This window comes from Colobus angolensis, unplaced genomic scaffold (genome assembly GCF_000951035.1).
Source record: "Colobus angolensis palliatus isolate OR3802 unplaced genomic scaffold, Cang.pa_1.0 Scaffold559, whole genome shotgun sequence".
Taxonomy (NCBI): Eukaryota; Metazoa; Chordata; class Mammalia; order Primates; family Cercopithecidae; genus Colobus; species Colobus angolensis.
In genome coordinates this window covers 540,168-553,681 of record NW_012119143.1, presented here as the reverse complement: position 1 = coordinate 553,681, position 13,514 = coordinate 540,168, and positions in this window count along the sequence as shown.

Here is a 13,514-nt window from a genome sequence, read left to right as displayed (position 1 = left end):
AACTCGGGGGAGCCCCAACACTGTTTCTGTGGAGACCACAGGACAAGGCAAAGAAGTCGGGATGTCTCTGAAGCCCAGCTGGCCAACGCTGAATGGTAGCTTGGACGTCCCTCCCTACGATCCCTCCGAGGGAGCCCCATCCCAGAGCTCACCTGGGCAGAGTGAGCACACCTGTCTTTCCCCAGTGCTCACCTCCCTACACAGGCCAACGGGTAGAATAAGGGCATGGCACAGGTAACCTGCCCAGAACCTGCGTCCACCATGCTCAGGACTGGATTCTCTCTATTCTCACCATTCTTCCCCTGCTAAAGGCAAGGCAGGCTAAGGAGAAATTGAAAGAGGTGAGCAAGGGGAGGACAGGGCAGGGGAGGACATGAAAGGAGCAGGTGCAGTGGAAACCATTTCACTGGAACCCAGTCACTTCCCTTGGTAGCCACACAATTCAGAATAAAGAGAGCTCGAAGTTACCGGGATCTTTAGCATGCACCAAAGCAACGCTTAGCAACCAGGAGTGCATGTGGGGAACACTGGGGTGAGGGTAACTGGTGAATAGACGTATGCATATTCAGGGTTACTGTATTATAATCTGTATTTGACAAGTAAAAGAGATAAAGAAACTTTTGCTTTTTGTATTACAAGCCTCAACAACGATTACACCAAATCTCAGCTGCCAAAATTGTGGAACAAATTACGTGATTCTCAAACAGACACCCCTAAGAATCTCTGGGTCAGGGAAGGGGGTATAATTGTGGGGTTTTCATGTTATCCAAAAGAGACGTGAGGTTTTGTTGTTGTTTTTTGTTTGTTTGTTTGTCTTTGAGACAGCGTCTCACTCCATTGCCCAGGCTGGAGTCCAGTGGCATGATATCAGTTCACTGCAACCTCCCTCTCCCAGGTTCAAGTGATTCTCCTGCCTCAGGCTCCAGAGTAGCTGGGATTACAGGCACCTGCCACCACGCCTGGCTAATTTTTCTGTTTTTAGTAGAGACAGGGTTTCATCATGTTGGCCAGGCTGGTCTCAAACTCCTGACCTCAAGTGATCCAACCGCCTCAGCCTCCCAGAGTGCTGGGATTACACGCCTGAGCCACCGAGAGCGCCAGGCTGGGATATGAGTTTCTGAGGTTGGAAAACAGTGACAGAGAGAAGACCCCCTGGTGGTGGAGTGCGTCTCTATTCTACCACTAGAGGGTGGCAGCGTGTCCCGGCGTGTCCCCAAGCCCCTGGACAGCCAGGTTTCCACGAACACCTACCTAGGGGTTCCGCTCATGCTACAAAAGTCCCCGCTAAAGAGAAAGGACTTTCAGAGAAAACAAAGGGGCCCAGGGCCCAAGGGAAACAAGCTGGCAAAAAGGTTCTGCCACACATCTACCGGGCAGCACCCACTCCGTCTTCCCTCCCAAATATTCTCTAGGGAAAGACCTTTTTCTCTTCCTTTCTTTCCATTTTTTCTTGTGCCAAGCTGTAAATTTTTTAAGACATACATATAATTAGTTCTATTTTTATTATTTGTTTCAATAAACACAAAATTACATGCTGATAAATATAACCAGAACAAAACATGATACAGAGAAAAAAAAAAATCTCTGTACCTGCTGTTTAATGCTAGTGTGCTGAGAGGCACTAAACAGAGAATCACTGTTGTCTTTGCAACTTACTGTATGTTCTTCCTCAATTATAATTAAGAAAAAGTTATGAGCGAAATAGTGGTTATCCATATTAAATGCCTATAAATATTTTGAATGAAGACTGCCTATTTCATATTTAAAGTTTGCTTTTGCTTGGTGATGTATCTCAGTCAGATGGATGACAAAGCTACTGGCAGGAAATACTACATATCTGAATAATTTCTGTGCTTTGTTTCAACAACACATCGAAACAAAAGTCTCAGAGGTATCTGCAGAAATAAAAGAAGTACAAACCTTCAGCAAACTCAGAATGTTCTTTAACTTTTATACAAAATAAAATGACACTGTATTTTTAGATTTCATCTTTGAAACCCCTCATCAGTAGCCATTTTCAACAAGTAATGGTTTCATTTCAATTATTTTTCCATACAAGAAATAGATTCTGGTTCCTGCATTTCATGTGCATCAATCTTATTTGATGAAACAAAATTTCAATGTGCTACCTGTGTCACAGGCTGTTCAGTGATACAAAGATAGATAGAGTGAGAGAGAAAGAGAGAAACAGATTTTAGATACAGATCTGATAGAGAGATAGAGATGGAGATGGAGGTGGAGGTGGAGGTGGAGGTGGAGGTGGAGGTGGAGGTGGAGATGGACATGGAGATGGACATGGAGATGGAGGTGGAGGTGGAGATGGAGAAAGAAAGAAAGAGAGAGAGAGAGAGAGAGAGAGAGAGATCCACCTCCTATCTGCTCACTATGCCAGGGTATTCTCAAAATTTTTGTTGAACTTAACAGAGCCACAGCACAGAAGAAACTTGGGTCTTGAATGACTGCATGGAGCAAAGACTGCCCCCACACGAGTGCCTCAATGCCCGCCATCCTACAGCCTATTCCATGAGTGATAAATAAACCTTTATTGTATTGAATCACTATGAGTGGGGGGTTATTTGCTCTGATATTTGCAATATTTGGAAATAATTGTACTAATAAAAATTGTAATTTCTCCGAAAGTCAAATTGAACTGAGTATCTCTTTATATTATCTGCAAACACTAAATTTAATCAACACAAACAAAAGATAATAGGACACCCACAGCCATCTGTTTTTAATGTACTTTTTGGTTTGGTTATTTCTGCCCTAGTTGCTTTTCTTATACAGTGAGAAGAAACAATCTTTAGACTATCTCGCCTTAATAACATCAAGAGTTGTTTTACAACAAAATAACCTATTAAAGTCAAAATAAATAATGAGATTACGAATACTCTGATCTCTCTGGAGGGAAGGGATATAACAGACAGGTGGCTTTTTCTTGAATTCTTCAGCCCGAGTGGAGGCAGCAGGGTCCAGAATTCAGAGTGTTGGGGCCCTTACTCAAGGGCAGACTTTGCTCCATGCAGTTATTCGAGACCCAAGTTTCTCCTATGCTATGGCTCTGTTAAGTTAACAAATGCTTCAAGGATACCCTAGCATAGTGAGCAGATAGGAGGAGGATATCCCTATCTCTAGCTCTATGCCTATCTATCTATATTCATAATCTATCTGTCCATCTATTTATCTATCTTTCTTTGTATCACTGAACAATCTATGATGTAGGTAGCACATTCAAATTTTGTTCCATCAAATAAGATCGGTGCACAGGAAGTGTGGGAACCAGAACCTATCCCTTTCACAGAAAGATAATTCAAATAAAACCTGTTTTCTGAGAGAGAGTCTCGCTCTCTTGCCCAGGCTGGAGTGCAATGGCACGACCTCAGCTCACTGAAACCTCTGCCTCTCAGGTTCAAGCGATTCTCCTGCTCCAGCCTTCTGAGGAGCTAGGACTACAGGCGTGTGCCACCACGCCGGCTAATTTTTGTAATTTTAGTAGAGACAAGGTTTCACCATGTTGGCCAGGTTGGTCTCAAACTCCTGACCTCCAGCAATCCGCCCGCTTCGGCCTCCCAAAGTGATGAATTACAGGCATGAGCCACCGCGCCCAGCCAAAATGAAACTATTACATGTTGAAACTAGCTACTGATAAGGGGCTGAGTCCCGCTGCCTTGGGTTTCTTGTTTCCGCTCTACCACTTTCTAGACAGCTGATCTGGGTCAAGTTTCTGGGAAAAGAAGTGTCCTTATCTCCACGTATCAGCCTTTTACCTCATCTTTGAGCTCCATCTGTAAAATGAGTATACACATTCTCTACTCTGCCTATATCCCTGCTTACTGGAGGAATTAGATGACAACATGGACTTGGAACCTCGTCATCATTTTAAAGCACTGTAGGAATGTAAGTAATATCTGCATCGTTAGTGGATAAAGTATAAATTCTCCTGAAGGGGAGAAGGACTATGTTTCCTTTCAGATAGGAGCAGCCAACAGAGATTTCTGCTGCTTCAGGGAGGACATGGTTACCTCTCAAAGAATGAAAGGGGAAAACTAGGACACTCTCCCACTAAGAAAAAAAAACAGTTTAATTGAACTTAAGAAAAATGAAATGATTAATTCTGGAAAGTGACGCAAGTTGACTTTTTTGTCTGACTGGTCTGCTATGAGGACTCATGTGGACAAACATACACAGGACTCCAGAGTGGGAGCAGATTGCGTCTCTCTCTTCCCTGGACATTGTCAGGCCCCTTGACTGTCTTTTTTCCTTTGGTAGCAGGAAAATGTTGTTATTTTCTTTTTGTTTCCTTTTTTAATTTTTTCTTTCTGTTTTAACTACATTTTTCTCTCTCTTTTTTTCTTCTACTTTGAACCCTGAGAAGCTAGCAAGAACATTTTGTTATTTTCTGTTTATTTTTTAAATTTTTTTCTTTTTGTTTTAAATACTTTTTTCTCTTTCTTTTTTCCCCTGTACTTTGAACTCTAAGAAACTAGAACATTTTGAACCATAATCATCATTTTCTTTTTCCATCATCTTGCATGAAATCCACCAGAAACATTTTTTTTTTGGCTAAGTAAAGATTTGTACATTATTTTTATGCTTATTTGCATAGGAAGATGTCTAGCAAGTTTATCACTGCGTCTTAGGTATATCAAATGCATAACCTCATTGGATGTATTTTTTTTTTTTTTTTTGAGGATCCGAAAAAGTATCAGAATAGGATCTGTGTTCTAAAAATGCTTGGGTTTGTTTTAATTAGGCATGGTAAACACACACACACACGAAGTGATATTATGAAGGAAGAAGCTGATGCTCACAGATTCCCAGAAGCAGGAGGTGTGGCCGTGCAGGAAGCACCAGGGTGGGTCAGGCCGCAGCAGGAGGAATAGGGGAGAACATGGCCCATAGCCTTCCTGGGGTTCTCACAGCAAGGAATGGATGAGGCAGGGCAGGTCTCCTAGGTCCCCAAGCTTAGAATTGGATACTTGGGATAATTTTGACAGGCTCTGAGCTCTAGGCTGTCTGCTACGTGGCTCTAGGGTGACTTAGGGCAGGCTGGGGAAATATTGCTTGGTGTGTGCAAGTTTGATAGAGAAGGTAGTTTAGAGAAGGTAGTTAGGGGATGGGCTCTGGGACGGTGAGTGTGCTCACAGAGCGTTGCTTGCTGGCTGTAGCAGAATGAAGGGGACGATGCACTGAAAGACAGGATATGTTTCCTCATCTTGGTGTCCCTATATGTAGATGGGAATGTTCTCTGTCCAGGGATGGGGTCTGAGTTGCAGCCTTTATTTCCCTATTCTCTCAACTGCAATTCAAAACACTGTGTTTTTTTTCCTCACTGATCCCGATGGGCAGTCCCTGCAGGATCAAGGTGCCAAACACCACAACATCAAGAATATAGAAAATGACATCAATGCTGTTTGAGTAATGTCATTTCCTCTGCTCAAATGCTTCCTGCAGGAGCCGTTGAAGAAACATTTTGGCCTTTTCATCCTGTGTTATTTTATTGACTTCAGGGCATCAAAAGTTGACTCCAGACTGCGCTGGTCACTCATCCGCTCTCCTCACCATTTACCAGGTGCTCCCCAAACCCCTGTGATGTGCAGGGATAATGCAAGGGACCCTGGGATGGAGGAGCCCACCCCTGCCTTCCATGAGCTCAAGTTGGGGTGACAGAGAAATCTACAGTTACCAAATTGCCAGGTAGGTGCTTAAAGGGATATGAACAAGTTGATTGGGGTGGGCCCTAGAAGTGACACTGAGCTGCATTCTGAGGGATGTGGGGCCGAGGGAGGGGTGAGGTTTGGAAACAGAATGAGGGACTAATGCACTGAAGGGTGGGGTGTATGTTCCCATCTTGGTGCCCATATATGTAGTACATGGAATTTTCTCTGTCCAGGGACGAGGTCTGGGTTCAAGCTTTTATTTCCCTATTCTCTTCATTGCAATTCAAAACGCTGTCAATTTTCTCATTGATTGAAAAAAAAAAAGAAAAAAAAAACATTTTTTTGAGGTTCTATCATGTATCAGGAATTGCCTTAGCCATGTGAAATTCAGGAATGGACAAGAAAGTCAGGGCCCCTGCCTTCAAGGAGCTTACATTTTGGTGAGAGAGAGCAGCAACCAACCGAAAAAGGAGTCTCTGCCTTTATGGGTGAAGAGTAAACAATTAAAGCAGTGTCTACTATAAACAATTAAACACAGTATCCAATGTTAGGTAGCCACCCACGCTGCCAAGAAACACAAAGCTGGCCAAGGAAACAAAGAGGCAGGAGGATGAGGATTCCAGAAAGTAAAGCAGCATGGAGGCAATGCATTCATTCCAGATGATCAGGAAAGGTGTTGATGAGGTCTGAGTGGCAAGGAGGAGCTGTGTGCAGGGAGCTGCGGGCAACAACCACCTGCAGAGGAGAAGGCAAGTGCAAGGGAGAGGACATGCTCCGTGTCTGTGTACCATGAAATGTCACGAGGGAGTAAGGAGCAAGGAAATGGCGTAATCCGATTTACATCTCAGAAAACTCACCTTGAGGGAAATAGTAAACACTGGGGGCTCCGAAGAGCAGGGGAGATTGGAAAGGGAGCGCGTGAGGGTTGAAAATGTGTCTATCGGGTACAATGTGTACCTTTTGGATAATGGGTACAGTAGAAGCCCAATCCCCACCAGCACACAATATTCCCATGTAATAAACATGCACAAGTACCCTCTGAATCTAAACTAAAATAATGTTTTAAAGAAAAATCACTTTGGTCGCTGAGTGGCGAACGGGTTAGAGAGGAGAAAGGACAGAAGCGGGGTGATCGATTAAGGGGGCAACACAGTGAGCAGGGACGGAGGATGCACAGTACAGAGCATCCCAGGGAAAGGAAGGCAGCGTCCCAAGAGTGGGGAAATCCCCACAAGCTCACATCTGCAAGCAGCATGGCCCAGTCTGCAGATTCCAGCTCCACGGACCCTGTTACACCATCTCCTCCAAGGCTTCCTTTCTCTGACCTTCTCCTCAGGGCTAGTAGACTTGGGTAAGTGATCCACGTTCAGTGGCTGATGTTCAGTGACCCATGCACAGATCCACACTCAGCTGCTCAGTGTAGAGAAAGTCACTTAAAACGTTCTCAGCTTCATTATCTTTATCTGTAAATTTTAAGGTAGTTCTTATCTCTGGGTATTTTTACAAAGAAGAATTGAGATACTATCTCAATTCTTTGAAATTGAATCCTATAAACATAAGGGATTGTTAAAAAAAAAAAAAAGATCTGCTCTTTATTCCAGCCTCTGGTTGAGGCAAAGCCCAAATCATTAACTTAACTTGAGGCCCATTTGATTCCTTGGAGGATAAAGATTCTCCCTGTCCAGACCCCAGGTCTTGAGATTATTACACCCTAGGACAAGCTAGGCTGCCACGCCTAAAGAAAGGCTGGTGGCCCGACTTCCATCCCATGCAAACATGGTCCAAATCATGTTATCCCATTCACCTTGGCTGTGGAGAAGAATCCGGAGGACACATTCGGGAAATCTGTCATGCTGAGATTGATTAAGGATGTCGGCTACGCATGAGGGATAGAAAATGCCCCAGAGCAAGAGTCTGTCCTCCCTCCATGCATTCACAGGGCAAGTTGGCACATGACCCCAAAAGAAAATAGTTGTCTCTCTTACTTACGTTTTGCTCAGAACCTCACATGGACATTTCATTCTTATAACTTTCGTGTTGGCCTGCTCCAGAGAAATCCAACTATTCAGTTAGAACAAAACTGTCCCCTACAACTAAGGTTTGGTTTAGCTCCTTCCTGAATGGAAACTTCCTTCATTTTCTCTAAGCCCAGTTGTTCAATGTGTAATGCTGGATACGATGTCCTCACCAATGTCCACACAGCGAGTTTCACAGGCTGGTTGTCATCAAGTTACTCAATGTAGACTCACAGTTCAGTTCATTAAAAACATAGACACACATCAAAGAAGGAAACTCATGTTGTCACCAGGTGTGCTGGCTCATGACTGTAATCCCAGCACTTTGGGAGGCGAAGGCAGGCAGATTGCTTAAGTTCAGGAGTTCAAGACCAGCCCAGGCAGCATGGTAAAACCTGTCTCTACAAAAAAAATACAAAAATTAGCTAAGTGTGGTATCGCACACCTGTACTCCCACCTACTCAGGAGGCTGAGGTGGAAGAATGACTTGAGCCCAGGAGGTTGAGGTTACAGTGAGCCATGATCGAGCCACTGCAGTCCAGCCTGGGTGACACAGCAAGATCCTGTCTCAAAACAAAACAAAACAAAATAAAACAAAACAAAAAACTAATGTCTAAATGTCTCCCTGTAGGTTCCCCTGTCAATCTGGCTAAATCAGGGGATTTAAAAATAAATATTTAAAGAGGTTTATTCTGAACCAAATATGAGTGGCCAAGGCCCCCAACACAACCCCAGGAGGTCCTTGGAACACGTGCCAGAAGTGGTTGGGTTACATCTTTATCTTGTACATTTTAGGGGAATAGAAGTTACAGGCAGACATTCATCAATACATGTAAGATGTATATTGGTTTGGACCAGAAAGCGGGGACAGCTCGAAGTGGGGGCTTCCAGGTGGATTGAAAGATTTTCTGATTGGCAATTGGTTGACAGAGTTATTATCTAAAGACCTGGAATCAAAGAAAAGAGTGACTGGATTAAGATATTGGGTTGTGCAGACCAAGGTTATCATGCGGATGAAGCCTCCAGAGAGGCTTCAGGGAGAGTAGATGGCAAATGTCTCTAATCAGACCTAATAAGGTGCCAGACTCTCAGTTAATCTCTCCTGGTGGTTCCATTGTGTAAAGGTGGGCACGCTGGGCTCTGAACCCAGGGGTAAGTTTTAAAGCACCAAAAGAACAAAGCATCCTCTATACAGAATGTGTCTCCTGATGCAACTGTGGTAAGTGCTGGGGGAGGGCGTTAACAGGAACCTCCCCCACCTCCCCAGCAGATGCCTGGGATGCAGAGGCTCTATGTTCTCATTGAAATGCCACCTGGTTTCTTTTTACCACAGTTCAACTGGAAATGATGTGCTTTCGTGAAAGGCTGTCATCCTCTGGAGAAAGTTGAGGCATCTCAAGAGGCCATGTCCCTCCACTGAAGGCCAGCCCGCTTCCATTTGCAGGAGCGCTAAGAATGGACAAGGTCAGAAGTCTCCCCAGAAAGAAATAGTGGGGCACTTTAACGCACAAAGGGCTCTGTAGTGTTTGAGTAGCTTCGCTTCTCTGAGCCTCAGTTTCTTTCCTCAGGACGCTGTGACTGGAGAGGTCTGTGATTCTAAGGCATGGCCTCTCCCTCAAAGAACTTACAATCTCATATCAAATTTATACCAAACCGAACATAGGCAAAATAAGACAAAAACCATAAACCATCCAGGGCCAAGTTACATGTCAACAACAGATAAAAAACCATTTTAGGGGAAAATAAAACAGCTGGTAACGGTGATATTTTCACCAAACCCCATAAGATAGGTGGAATTTGGTAAGGCAGAGGTGAAGAGGGAAGGGATTAGAACAGCACTTTCTACCTTCTCAGCTGACAAGGGATTGCTGTGTAAACAAATCTGCATCCATTCGTTCATTCATTCATTTCTTCAACAAATACGTCTTGAGCGTCTCTGCTGTGCTAGGCCTGTTTCTCTCAGTTGGGGACGCAGCAGGACACAAAGGCGTTAAGCCCCCTGAATGGGCTGGGCTTACATTTTCCCGAACTGATAAATACACAACAAAGTAAAAGATGCGTCTGCCCAGGCAGCAAGGCTGGCTCCCTGCTAAGAGGCTCTGCCCTTTTCCCTCTGATGCAGGTTTTACCCCAGGAGCTGCCTCCTGCCTCTTACCCTACTTCTGTGACTCACCTTTTTTATTTGGGAACTTCTATTTCCCCTGCCTAGGGCGTTAGCACAGATCCCACTGGGGAGGCATTCAGACTGGCGACCCCATGTAAAAAAGAACAGTCTAAGTCGCGGTTGATACTCTGTGTTCAGAACCTGCCTGCAAATCCAACACCAGCCCAGCATGGTTGGCCCAAGTGTGTGGTCTTCATACTCTCTTAACGGAGCACATGTTCTTTGGCTGTGGAGCAACTCAAGCTCTCTGCCACTTTATGCAGCCTCCATGACACATCGAAGTCTACAGGGAGACCACAGTTTATGCTGCCACTCTGGGTCCCTGTCATATGCAGTCACCTCAAGCAGAAAAGGCTTAACGTAAAGACATTCCCATCCTGATCCCTTAATTTCTCATGCAGACACGCCAAGCACCAGCTTTCAGGCGGCAGCCCTTCCCTGCCACATGGAGTTTGCTCCTGGATTTTCTTCCAACGTGGCTATGGCTCAGTTCCCACTTCTCCTGGCTCGTGATCAGCAGACAGACCAGCCTAAGCCATCAGCACAGGGCAATAGGCCATTCAGGTGTGTCGCCAGTCCCCAGACCAGAGCATCCGCCAGGGAACATCTGGCTCCAGCAGGCCTTACTCTCTTTCCATTTTCCACTTTAACTGTAGTAGAAGTAATGACCCCTAACATCCAGCAAGTGCTTATTTGTTCCATGTTTCAATTAATGCACTACACATATTATCTCACTTATTTTTCAGGACAATTCTATGATAGAGGCACTAGGATTATTTCATTTTATAGATGGAAAAAGCTGACTCATGGATATGAAATAGGTTAAGTTAATTGCCCATGATCGCATATCTTGAGAGTGATTGAGCTGGTGTTGAAAACTGGGCCTGTCTCTTTCGAAGGCCTTGTTTGCCATGAAATACAACCTTGTTTGAGCATAACCTGCTGGAAATCTGTTGACTTTAAGGATTCCCAGAACTGAACGAAGGAAAAAGCACCCTTGCCAAATACACTTCCTTTCTCCAAAACAGAAGACAAACACATGAAGTCATCCTTCCAGGTAACATGTTTATATCAACCAGTAGATCTTGATGAGCTGGTTGGGGAGAATTTCAGATGACTCCGTCTTCACCTTTCAGCCTTGTGGCACCTGAGTTTTCATTTTTCTCTGTCAGTTGGGTCTAAAGCCTGGAAAAGGGCCTTCCCTCTCCAGAGTCATTGGAAATATTAATGCTAAGAGGAGATTTGATCAGCAATTTGATGTGTCAGTAAAAGGGACCCACATTCCCCTGACCCTCAAACCAGCAACTGAATTTTGTCGATTTATTAACTATTACCGGGCGTCTTTTTGGGACCAAGCACTCTTCTAGGTTCTGGGAATAAAACAGTGGAAAAAATACATTTTTTTAAATATCCAGCAACCTAGATCATTACAACAGCCACTCAGTTTGTCTCCTTGGATCTTCCTTGCCCTGGTTCCAATCTACTTCCTCCACATCTTTTTTAAAATGAAAGGGAATTAGACCAGGTGCAGTGGCTCTGGTTCCAATCTACTTCCTCCACATCTTTTTTAAAATGAAAGGGAATTAGACCAGGTGCAGTGGCTCTGGTTCCAATCTACTTCCTCCGCATCTTTTTTAAAATGAACAGGAATTAGACCAGGTGCAGTGGCTCATGCCTATAATCCCAGCACTTTGGGAGGCTAAGGTGGGAGGATCGCTTGAGTCCAGAGGTTCAAGACCAGTCTGGGCAACATAGTGAGACCTCATCTCTACAAAAAATAAACAGCTGGCTACAGTCCCAACTACTCTGGCGGCTGAGGTAGGAGGTCGAGACTGGAGTGAGCTGTGATTGCACCACTGTACTGCAGCCTGGATGACACAGCAAAATTCTGTCTAAAAAATAAAAATAAAAAAATAGCCGGGTATGGTGACACATGCCTGGAGTCCCAGCTGCTCAGCAGGCTGACGTAGGAGGATTGCTTGAACCAGAGAGGTTGAGACTGCAGTGAGCTATGATCGTGCCACTACATACCAGGATAGGCAACAGAGCAAGACCTTGTCTCTAAAAAAAAAAAAAAACCAGAAAAATGAAAATGATCTCTATCACATCGTCCTCAATACCTTCGATGGCATCCCATTGCCCTCAGGAAGCATCCTGAAGCCCTGTAAGTGGCTTATCAAAAAGGCATCCATGAAGTGGCTCCATCACATCTCGTGCCACATGCATGCGTCCAGGTGGACCTAGGTCTGGAGCATCCTGTCTTGTTCCATGTATTCTGCCACCTTTACCCAGCCAAGTGCTGCTGAAACACTCACACAACCCTGTGCACATGGCCCTCAATCTTGAAGGAAAGGCAAATGCAGAGACCTGGGGGCCCATTTCCTCCCCATTATGCAGCTTAGAGAGGGCTGGCCCTGCACAGCTGAGTCAGTTCAGAGGGGGATGAGGGCGTGCCGGTCCCTGCCACCGAGATGTCCCCTTTCTAAGAGAGCCACTTCTTTGAGTGGGGAGCATCACTCTCTATGACACGTAGTTGTTCCTTGCCCTGACCTCTACTCCATCCCTGAAATAGTGGTCACTACGGAGGACAAGGCCTCTCTCTGTGGACCGCCTACCAAGATCCTCTCAGACCACCTATGCTGGCCCACACCATGAAGCCCTGAGAGTTCCAGGGAGCCAACGGGCTCCGCCACTGCTGTTTGTAAGTCCACGACCCCTGATGCCCTCTCTTCTCTCCTCGACATGTGCCTATGAAGAATGCGGTGAGCACCTGAAACACTTTTGCTAAACACTATTTCTTTTTTATTTATTTGTTAGCTTTTCTTTTTTAGACAGGGTCTTGCTGTGTTGCCCAGGCTGGACTCAAACTCCTGGGCTCAAGCAATCCTCCTGCCTTGGCCTCCCACAGTGCTGGGATTAGAGGCGTGAGCTGCCACAACCAACCATTCAACATTTCTCATGAACTTGTTCAAATCTACTTCCTGATGTGTCTTTAAACTCCATCAGAACCAGGGACCTCTCTGACTTATTCCCTATATTATCTGAGCCTAGCACAGAACCTGGCATACAACAAAAGACCAACAGCTGTTTCCTGAAGGAAAAGTGCTCCTACAATAACTCATCATGTTCTGGTTGTTGGTGTGTCTTTTTCCCCAATTAAACTATGTTCTGAAATGGTAGAAACAGTATTTTATTTATGTTTGTAATTACACACCCTAATGGCATATTTGCAACACACTTGCTCAACAAATCCTAAATGAATAAATAAAGGAATGAATTAATGGCATCCCTCCCTGTCTCTAGGCCTCCTCTGCAAAATGATCAGGTAGAGGAGATGACCTCTCTCAAGGTCATGCTTCTATTGCTCTATGATAGCTGCATTTCTAGGCAGCCGTGTTTCTGAGTCTCTGAAAGTTGCAGAGCACCACAGACAGCTGCATAAAATATTTACGTAAATGGAAGGATAGGCAGAGGAGAGAATTGGGAATTCTAGCTAGAGTGTGTCCTTCTGAGAATTTTGAAGTCATATGCCAAAGTCAAAATTTGTAAAGCTTTGGTCAAGTGGTACAATGAAAAATAACCAAACACCAAGTTTCCAGATTCTGTTTCTTGCAAATTAGTTTTGTTAAAGAGGTTGGCTAAGAAAGTGGCTTTCAGGCCAGGCGCAGTGGCTCA